The 10070-nt window shown below is 45.4% G+C and overlaps 3 non-coding genes across 3 annotated transcripts; 1 reads left to right on the top strand and 2 right to left on the bottom strand.

Annotated features, from left to right (window-relative positions):
• Positions 1-4816: 4816 nt before the first annotated feature.
• Positions 4817-4888, bottom strand: TRNAH-GUG (transfer RNA histidin (anticodon GUG)). Its single transcript has one exon. It is a non-coding gene; the product is annotated as a tRNA-His (tRNA).
• Positions 4889-6387: 1499 nt separating this feature from the next.
• Positions 6388-6459, bottom strand: TRNAH-GUG (transfer RNA histidin (anticodon GUG)). The gene has a single exon. It is a non-coding gene; the product is annotated as a tRNA-His (tRNA).
• Positions 6460-7118: 659 nt separating this feature from the next.
• TRNAH-GUG (transfer RNA histidin (anticodon GUG)) lies at positions 7119-7190 on the top strand. The gene has a single exon. It is a non-coding gene; the product is annotated as a tRNA-His (tRNA).
• Positions 7191-10070: the final 2880 nt, after the last annotated feature.

Here is a 10070-nt window from a genome sequence, read left to right as displayed (position 1 = left end):
ATTGAAGTTTCAGATTCTGTAGGTCTCGCTGGGATGGGGTCCCTGTGTAGTTCTAACAGGCTCCCAGATGATACAGATACAACTTGTCCTCCCACCACACTGAGTGGAAGGACTGTAGTAGATGCTGAAACATCTGATATTGTTCCTCATTTCATGGCTTATGATAGAGGAAATACCATGTACATTGTAAAAATGTGCAGCTTAAAAAATTGACTAACAGGGAGTTCCCATTTTGGCTCGGTGGGTCACTACTAGTATGCATAAGGATGCGACTTTGATCCTTGGCCTTGCTCAGTGGGTTACAAATCCCACATTGCCTCAAGCTGCAGGCAGCCATGGGTCACAGGCAACTGGGATCTGGCGTTGCCTTGGCTATGATGTAGGCTGGCAGCTGCAGCTCCGATTCACCTGGGAACCTATGTGCCGTAGGTGCAGCCCTGAAAGGCTGAAAAAAAATTGGCTAACAAAGCAATGCTGGACATAGAGATAATAAAGACTAGAAGAATGGTCCAGTTGATCCACATTGGATGGTCTCCTCAATCACTGGGTGTCTGACAGCAATAGTTACGGGCTGTAGCCAGATCTTTGAGGATCAGTGGCAAGGTACTCAATGCCGCTGAGTCTCACTTTCCTTATATCTGCAAAAGGCATGACAACATGATAATTGTCATGTGAGGATTAGGGGAAATGATGGATATGAACAGGCTTTGTAAACTGTAAAATACTTACAATGGGTAGGTGTCAAATGAAGCCACATATTCTTAAGAAACATGGAATTAAGCTGTCAGTTCAGAGGAAAGGAATCAACCAAGTCTGCATAAAAGATGGCAGGCTTCATGGAGGGGGTTAGGCCTGAGCTGGGTAGGATTTGGACAGATAAATCAAAGGCGTGAAAGGACATTACAAACCAGGAGGTTAGCATGGGTTGAGTGAAGGCATTGAGATGGGAAGCAGCATACCATAAAAAAGTGGAGGATTCAAAGTGAGGACGAATAAGAAGTAAAGTTGGATGAGGAAGGGAGAGGATATCATAAGGGTAGAGTTTAATGATAATTAAAAAGCTGTAATACTTTATGTGCACGATGAACTTACTCTTGTTTTAAACTATTTGTTGATTTACTTTCCTCCGCTACCAGAGTGTGGGCTCCTGGAAGCAAGGGTTGTTGAGCTTGCTAGCAACCAAGGACACAGGGGTGAGGCCATGACAGCAAGGTTCCTCTGAGCCTTGAGTGCAGTTTGCCAGATGGCAAAGTCTCGAATTTAAGCATGGTAAGCATTATACCATAGACTCAGGATTCTGAAGAGAAAGCCGGGTGTTCCCATCACTTAGTGCAGAGCCTGTCATGTGGCAGGAGCTTAACAAATGTTGAAATGAATAAAGATCATTTCTCTTGTTCTTATTTTTATATAGCTAAAATTGTGGTATAAACAATTCCGTCCTTGTTTTTTTCCACTTAACATTGCATAATTTCCCCATCTTAATTATCTAAGCTTTACTTTCTTCTAACTTTTTTTTTCAAAAAAATTAAAAGCTACAGAAAAATTCAAAGTACAGTGAAAATCTGTATACCCTTCACCTAGATTCACTACTTTCTAACATTTTGCCACATTTGTTCTATCCCCCTCTCCTTTGTTTCCTTAACCATTTGATGCCAAGTTGCAGATATCATGACCCTTCAAGCTCTAAATACTTCAGCAGCCATTTCCTAAGAAAAAGGAATTCTATAGGGCCATAAGACCATTATCATAATAGTATTGTCTATTACACAGTTCATATTAATTTTTTTCTTTTTTCCCCTGAATGTTTTATATATTCAGTGCTGTGGGTTTTTTTTTGTCCTTAATCAGGATTTATCAAGCTCCCCCTGCTGCACTTGTTTAATCTCTTTAAATTTGAACAGTTCCCCATTTTTTCTTGCTAGTTTGTTTTTTCCTGACATTGATCATTTTAAAAGTGTCTTTGGCAGTGGTCATATGGAATGTCCCGCATTTTGGATCTTTCCATGGTTTCCTTGTGATTAGGTTCAGGTTAGACATTCTTGAAAAGACCAGTATATAAAGTACATAAGGAACATTGTGGACTTTGCTGTGTGTCACACTGGCAGGCTGGCCAATAGTACACTTTTGTTCTTTATTGGTGATGCTAGGCTTATCACTTGCTTAAGTTGGAATCTATTAGATTTCTCTGCTTGACAATTTAAAGTAAGTTGTGTTGTGATGTCCTTAGACCTTTAACTATTAGTTCCCAACAGTGTTTTACCCAGTGGTTTTAGCTTCCATTGATGATCTGTGCTTACATTTGTTGTTACAGTGAGGAGTACAAAATGGTGACTAAGTCTGTCATTCTGCATTTATTATCGACATTCCTCTGTAAAGAAGAGTTTCTCCTCCTCCTCCCTCCCCCTCCTCCTTCTCCCCTTCCCCATCCCCATGGTCTCAAAAAAGCTTTAAAAAAAAAAAAAAAAAAAAAGTGTGGGAGTTCCCATCATGGCGCAGGGGTTAATGACTCCGACTAGGAACCAAGAGGTGGCAGGTTCAATCCCTGGCCTTGCTCAGTGGGTTAAGGATCTGGCGTTGCCGTGAGCTGTGGTGTAGGTCGCAGATGCGGCTCACATCTTGTGTTTCTGTGGCTCTGGCGTAGGCTGGCAGCTGTAGCTCTGACTAGACCCTTAGCTTGGTAACCTCCATGTGCTGTGGGTGCAGCCCCAAAAGGACAAAAAAAAAAAAAAAAATCAGTGTGATATAATCCATTACCTTCATTATTCTTTTTGATGTTGAGAATTGTCCCAGATTTGGCCAGTAGAATCCTTTTTAACAGCCTTTTGCTTTATTTGACTTGGTCCTGCCAATCTTTAAATATTTACTTGTTTTCTCATACAATATATTCCAGACTCAACGTGTACTTCTGAAGTCTTACTCCTTTTAGTTGGAAATGGTATTTAGAAATTGACTTTGTACTTTAAAAATGGCTATTTAATATCTTATCAAATAAACATAGCTTCGTTTAGTTCAACACTTTATGTGTTGAGCATTTAAGTTATTTCCATTCTTCTCCCTTCTAAATAACTATAACAAACATTTGTATGCAGATAACTTTTCCAAGTTTAGGATTATTTCCTTTGGAAAGAGTCTCAAAAGTGGAGTTACTGGGGCAAAGAGTGCACATTTTTTTTCTGATTCCCGATACATGTTATCTATTTACTCTTTTAGAAGGTTTTAAACATCAACAATAACTTCTAAATGATAAGACTATTGACTTTCTTATTCCTCTTTCTCCTTTGCAGAGTATGCTGACTTCCTCTGTGCTTGAAACCTTCTTTTCCCAAACTTTCTTTAAAATGACAGTGTTTTCCTTTCTCTCAAGCCACATCCTCTCCTCCTCCCTTAACCTCCTAGATTTGCACATGTCCCAATGCCTAGTCCTTAGCACTTATTTTTCTTACTGGATACTGATTAGGGTGGCTTTGCTTCTGTTTGCCTGAGGTTGAATGCCCAGTCTTGTCCTGAGCTCTCATCCCTTCTGGTTCTGCCTTCTAAGTCTGGGCTCTTGCCTTTTGTCTCCAGCCTTGCCTTGGGCCCATCTGCTCTCCACAACCGTGAAAGGACAAACATATCCCCGTACACTCATATACACACTCTGTTCTTGGAGATTCTGCATGTAGATGGAGCTTCATTTGGGCCACGTTTTCCATTGGACTGCTAGGAAAATAACGTGATTCTATGTTGCAAGAATACAACTTGTAAGAGACAACCATAAAGTAAACTAGGCCACTTCTCTCATTTATGAACCCAATAAGAAATCTCTGTTCAAATATTTATGGAGAGGTGGTATTCTTGGAATACAAATATAGTAGGATTCAGTTCTGCCCTTCAATGCATTAGAATTTTCTAACTTGAGTGGTTTGTGATTTAAGTTGGATCCTGACTTAAATGAGATGGAAGTGCAGGGGGTCACCAAATGAACTATCAAGTGCAGTTGCTCTTCCCAACTCCAAACCCAGGATGCTTCTGTGCCCTTCCAGCCTGAAGTCAAAATAGGGCTGATTCCTAACAGAGCCCAGGCGCCTATCCAAAAGCTTTTTATGGGCACAGTAAGGACTTCCTTTCCCTTGTCTTATCAACCCAAACAGTGCTCCACCCTCCCCAGCCAGGAGCCAGGGCTTTGGAGAAAAAGGACAGGATCAGTTGGGTGGAGATTCCCTCTAGGTATGCATAGTCTTCCCGGTAAAGGGAAATTGCCTAGGATGCAAAATCTAATGCTTCAAGTTTAGTCTGATTTCTGGAGGTGAAGAGGAGGAAGGGAAGAGGTGGTCTCTATTATGCAAGAAGCAAGGGGATATATATTTTCATATATATACATAGATAAATATTTGTTTATACAAAGACTGACAAAGAAATATATATTGAAACCTGGCAATAATTGGTGGGTAAGGGGTGAAGAATGAAAGGGAGACACTTCACTGGACTTGTGCATATTTTATTCTCTATTTGAAAATGGACAAATTATTTTTTTGAAAAAATGCATGAAAAAGAAAAAAACCCGCAAAACCACAGGGGCGCTGTTTGTTGGTGTAAGAGAACGATTTTCTCATGAGGGAAGGGATAACAATTGTTTGATCTGAAGCCGTATTTAGAGTATTAAATGAGAATTACTGAAGGTGGCTATCGCAGGTGTAGCTCAGTTTTCAAAGTAGAGAGATGCAGCGGTTCATTTCGAGAAAGTCAGTCATGATTTATACAACGTGTTTTAGACTGGCACACAAAAAATAAATAATTTAAAAAAATCAGGCCCCTTGCCGTGCCATTGTTCCCACAATGCCGTGACTCGGATTCGAACCGAGGTTGCTGCGGCCACAACGCAGAGTACTAACCACTATACGATCACGGCGAGCTACCGGGGACCTGCGGAGCCGCTTTTCTGATTGTCTACTTCAACAGTTATAGGCCTTCCCATTCTGTACGTCACTGAAAGGTCCACCTATGGGGCGGGTTCCGGCCCAAGGCCGAGTCTCAGAACGCGCAGGCGCAATGCTCCCTTACCAGCTGCTCGGGTTTCTCCTGGTTTGGCCCATCAGCCACGGGAGGTGGAGATAATGCAGTAAAGGTGGTGGAAGTTTAGTGGGGACCACTTGGGGATCCAGGGACCGGCCCGGCCCGGCCCGAGCTCAGACTGTTCACAAGCTGAATAACTCTCCTTGAAGGACGCCCATCTCCTCTGCCTCGGAGACCATTCCAGCGGCCCCAAACCGCAGGGGATGCTCCTCGGGGCTTCTCCTCCCTGACAATTTCCGCAGGAGTGACCCAACTCTGCCTCTGCGGAACACGTGGGTTCCCCCAGAACCCGGCAGGCCACTTAGAAGGGACCCAATGAACACATCTCACCCCGCCATTCCCATCTCCTTTAACACTCACTTCCTAGTTTCTCTTACTCCCACGAAGGCCCTGACTCGTCGCTCCACAAGGCTCCCGCCGGAGCCGATACCCTCCTCTTTTGCGTCCCTGGGCCCAGCAGGGACTTGGTCCGATTTTTCTTCTTGTACGTCCGTGCTCCCGTCCCCAAGGCTCCTAGAACCATGAGTCCACAGTAGGCAATGACGTTTTGCTAAACTGAGAACGTGCTACTCGTTCTAACAAGTGAATCCAGAGAACCCACCCATCTCTCCGTGTCGTCTGCTCTAATCGCTCGCCCCCTTCTCCACCCTGCAGAGTCGCCAGAGGAATCTTGCTAAACGCGAATAGAAACCTTCACTCCTCCACCTCTTATCCTCACCCCCAACACTGCAGGAAATTTGTCTACCTTTTCCAGCTCATCTTGTGCCTTCCCTCAGTGTCCTTTCCCATTGCCTAGTTACTCGCTTTCATTTGCTCAACACGTCCTTGAGAAGTGCCTACTACCTGTCAGGCCAGGGCTTTTGAGAGTCGTGGAGGTGAGGAAGCGAGAAGACCTACAAAAAGGAATTGTGATAGTTCCTTTTAGAGACCTCCTTTAAACCTCAGCACCCTAGATTACCCTGGCTGCTTGACAAATTCCCTTTCTGCCATTAAGAGCTGCTTCAAAGGTCACCTCCTCTGCGAATCCTTCTCTTTCTATTACTGGGAGCCCGTTTCCACTGGTGCCATGGAAATTTGTACATATGTGAATTATAACATTTATGAACCTTGCCAGTGCTCTGTGCTTTGTCCGAAAGAACAATGACATGCGTAACCAAGGGTAACAGGAAGCCTACATTCTTCCGGAATCCAATTTAGCCAGGCGTCTGGCGTAAATATTGTTTCCAACTGTCACGGGCAGAGTAGTATCCATTTTCGAATGGTGGTACAAACTGAAGATAAAATTTGATGAGAGCGTTAAAACACAAGCCTCTTGCCGTGCTATTGCTTTCACAATGCCGTGACTCGGATTCGAACCGAGGTTGCTGCGGCCACAACGCAGAGTACTAACCACTATACGATCACGGCGAGCTACCGAGGCCCGGCGCTGTTTTTCTGTCGCTGAAGCCTTTCTCTGTTAAAGCCACGCCCCCCCTTGCCTTGTCACTGCTCTTTCCCGCCCAGCTCTAACCTCGCCGCTTCTCACTGGCGTCTTGCTCTCTCCGCATTCTTCTGCGCTCGCCCGCGAGCCAGGTCCCGTCGTTTTTCTATCTCCTTGCAGGCCGTGTCGGAATTTCTCTTACCCTGCGTCTGGAAGGAAGTTGTGCGGGTGGGTCCAAACTGATTTTCCTTCTTGTAGGATTTAAGAAACATCCCCATTCCCATTTCCGTTCAGATAGCGTGAGCGCCGGGGCACGGTGGGTGTAAGAGGGGGGGCCCGTTACCGCCATTTGGACGGCCCCGGCGCTTCACATGCGCAGACTGCGTGAAGGCCCCGGTGGATTGCAGCCCCGACCTCCCAAGGTGTCTTTTAGTTTGTAAAACACTTTCACATCCTGTTTTATACGGTGCCTGCAGATGACAAGCGAAGACGTCGGCCGGGAGTGCCCAGTGCCTCCACCCGGCTTCGTGCTGGGCATGAGCGCCAAAGGGGCCGGGGCGGTATTGGGCAGCTTTAGGCTAGAGCGGCAGCCATCTCAACAGGAACAACACTCGGTGACGCGATTCTCATGGCGCCCCAGTAGCTCGCCGTGATCGTATAGTGGTTAGTACTCTGCGTTGTGGCCGCAGCAACCTCGGTTCGAATCCGAGTCACGGCATTGTGGGAACAATGGCACGGCAGAGGCGCCTTTTTAGATTTGGAAGTCTCTGATTGTGCCCATCGGCTTGACTTTAGGTCAGGGCCTAGATTATAAAGCGGCAAAAAATGAATTCTGGGACTTCACTGTCTCTTTATAACTCAATCTGCCAGTCAATCAGCCAGCCTTCCTCTTCCTTGCTATATATGATTTTTAAATTTAGGGAGATTGTACCGTGGGATACTCTCTCTTTCCTCATTTGTTTCCTATCAATGGTGAAATCATTTATTAGGTTCTCTTAAAAAGCCTCACACTGGCTAAAGACCCAATACTTGGGAGTGCAGGGATTTTAGGAACATCGTGCACATATTTACTAATGGTTAGAAGAGTGTAGATTAGACAGTAAACTGTGACAGGTGAAAAATCTGACCGCTCTGGAGGCTCTGGTTCCCACAGCCACTGTGAGAGTGCCAAAGAGGAGTTCGTGGCCTCCAATGCCTCTTAGGTGAGAAGGATTTTCTCCTTGAGGATTTTTTTCTAATCTGCCTCAGGTTCAAAGCAAATTTTAGTTTGTTTTATGAGCATTAAAAACAACAAAAAAAAGCAAAAAACAAACAAAAAAACCCCCCAGGGAGTTCCCATCGTGGTTAACGAATCCAACTAGGAACCATGAGGTTGAGGGTTTGATCCCTGGCCTTGCTCAGCGGGTTAAGGATCCGGCGTTGCCATGAGCTGTGGTGTAGGTTGTAGACACGGTTGGGATCCCACGTTGCTGTGGCTGTGGTGTAGGCCGGTGGCTACAGCTCCGATTAGACCCCTAGCCTGGGAACCTCCATGTGCCACAGGAAGGGCCCAAGAAATGGCAAAAAGACAAAAAAAAAAAAAAAATCCTGGGAGTTCCCATTGTGGCACAGTGGAAATGAATCCCACTAGTATCCATGAGTATGAGGGTTCCATCCCTGCCTGGCCTGGCTAAACTGTGTCCGGGCTCCGCGATGCAGTGAGCTGTGGCATAGGTTGAAAACGTGGCTGAGATCGGGTGTTGCTGTGGCTATGGCAAAGGATGGCAGCTGCTGGTCCGCTTTGACCCCTATCTTGGGAACTTCCATATGCTGCGGGTGCAGCCCTAAAAAGCAATAATAATAATAATAATAAATTAATTAAAAAATCCAAATGCAGGAGTTCCCGTCGTGGCGCAGTGGTTAACGAATCCGACTAGGAACCATGAGGTTTTGGGTTCGGTCCCTGGCCTCGCTCAGTGGGTTAAGGATCTGGCGTTGCCGTGAGCTGTGGTGTAGGTTGCAGACGAGGCTCGGATCCACCGTTGCTGTGGCTCTGGTGTAGCCTGGCGGCTATAGCTTCGATTGGACTCCTAGCCTGGGAACCTCCATATGCCGCCAGAGCAGCACTAGAAAAGGCAAAAAAAGACACACACACATGCAAAAATCCAAACTCGAATTTAGGTCTGTCATTTGTCATTAGGCCAAATGGAAGTAAGTTTTGGATTTGACTCTCAGATGGCTGGCAATGGCAGTTTCACTATCAAGGAGGAAATGAGATAGGACTTCCTGAGCAACGGGGCTCTCCAGCTTTGGGACCTAGAGGTGTCAAAGCAAGTTTGGAAGTAGTCTTAGGAAGGATGGATTTTTGATGAGGTTGTGCTCCCTTTACTGGCAATCTGTTAGCAAAAGCTCACTGAATGGCCTGTAAAAGTAAGACACTCATCCTAAATTTGATGAGTTTAAAGCTGCACAACAGGACAGCTCAGATGTGAGTATTTTATGAGTAAAAATAGTCAACCAAGAAAATAAAAACCACAAACGTATACCCTTGGAGGTGACCCACTCTAGCTTTTCATATCCATCCAAGGCCACTGAACTATATATTCTAAAAGCAGGAATGTGCTTTAAAAAAAGTGAACAGGGAGTTCCCATCGTGGTGCAGTGGTTAAGGAATCCGACTAGGAACCATGAGGTTTTGGGTACGATTGCCGTGAGCTGTGGTATAGGTTGCAGACGTGGCTCAGATCCCATGTTGCTGTGGCTCTGGTGTAGGCCAGTGGCTACAGCTCCGATTAGACCCCTAGCCTGGGAACTCCATATGCCGCAGGAGCAGCAAAAAGACAAAAAAGACAAAAATAAATAAATAATTTAAAAAGTGAACAGAAAGTTACTGGTTGCTGGAAGAGTAATAGAAAGGGAAGGTGCTCTAACTTCCGACTGCTGACCTTGGCAGGTATACAGTTACCCTGGAGATGGGTGCCTCCAGCTATCAAAATGTCATGATATCCTCTTTGCTTGATTCCCCTTGCTCAGATTTCAGGCCCACAAAATAGAATTTTGGTAGTGATTTGCCTGCCCATGTAGACATTCCTGCAGGAAGAGCATTGCTCTAAACAAGTTTTCTGATTAGTTGGCATTTGTTCTTACCTTTGGCATTTTAGTTTAGACTCTGAAGAGTCCGGTTGGTATGATTCATTCCCCTTGAGTCTGCTTATCTCTGGGTGCACTGCCAAAATGGAGTTTCTGGGCTGCAAAGCTGAGGGCTGAGACCCTGGCCTGGGATGACCTCACCAAGACTGCTGCTCCCACTCTCAGAGCAGTTGTCAGCTCCCTCCCCTTGACCTCTTGATTTAAACCACGTGCTTTGCACCAGGAAAGATACAGGAAAAACCTTAAAGGGGAAAACCTCAAAGGGGACATGTTTTATAAGCTTCAGAGTGTTTGCTTAAGCATTCAACCCCTTGGCCTCTGGCCATATTCAGTGCCTCTGGGAGCTGCTACTGCTATAGTTGCAAGTCACCGCAGGGACACAGTACAGACTGGACCAGCATCAATTGGTATCACCCAGAAACTAGTTCATAATCAGATCTTGGCCCACAACCCAGAACTACTGTATCAG

This window comes from Phacochoerus africanus, chromosome 2, assembly GCF_016906955.1.
Source record: "Phacochoerus africanus isolate WHEZ1 chromosome 2, ROS_Pafr_v1, whole genome shotgun sequence".
NCBI classification, from domain to species: Eukaryota; Metazoa; Chordata; class Mammalia; order Artiodactyla; family Suidae; genus Phacochoerus; species Phacochoerus africanus.
The sequence above is the reverse complement of the archived record's forward strand: the minus strand, read 5'-3'. Positions and strand labels throughout refer to the sequence as shown.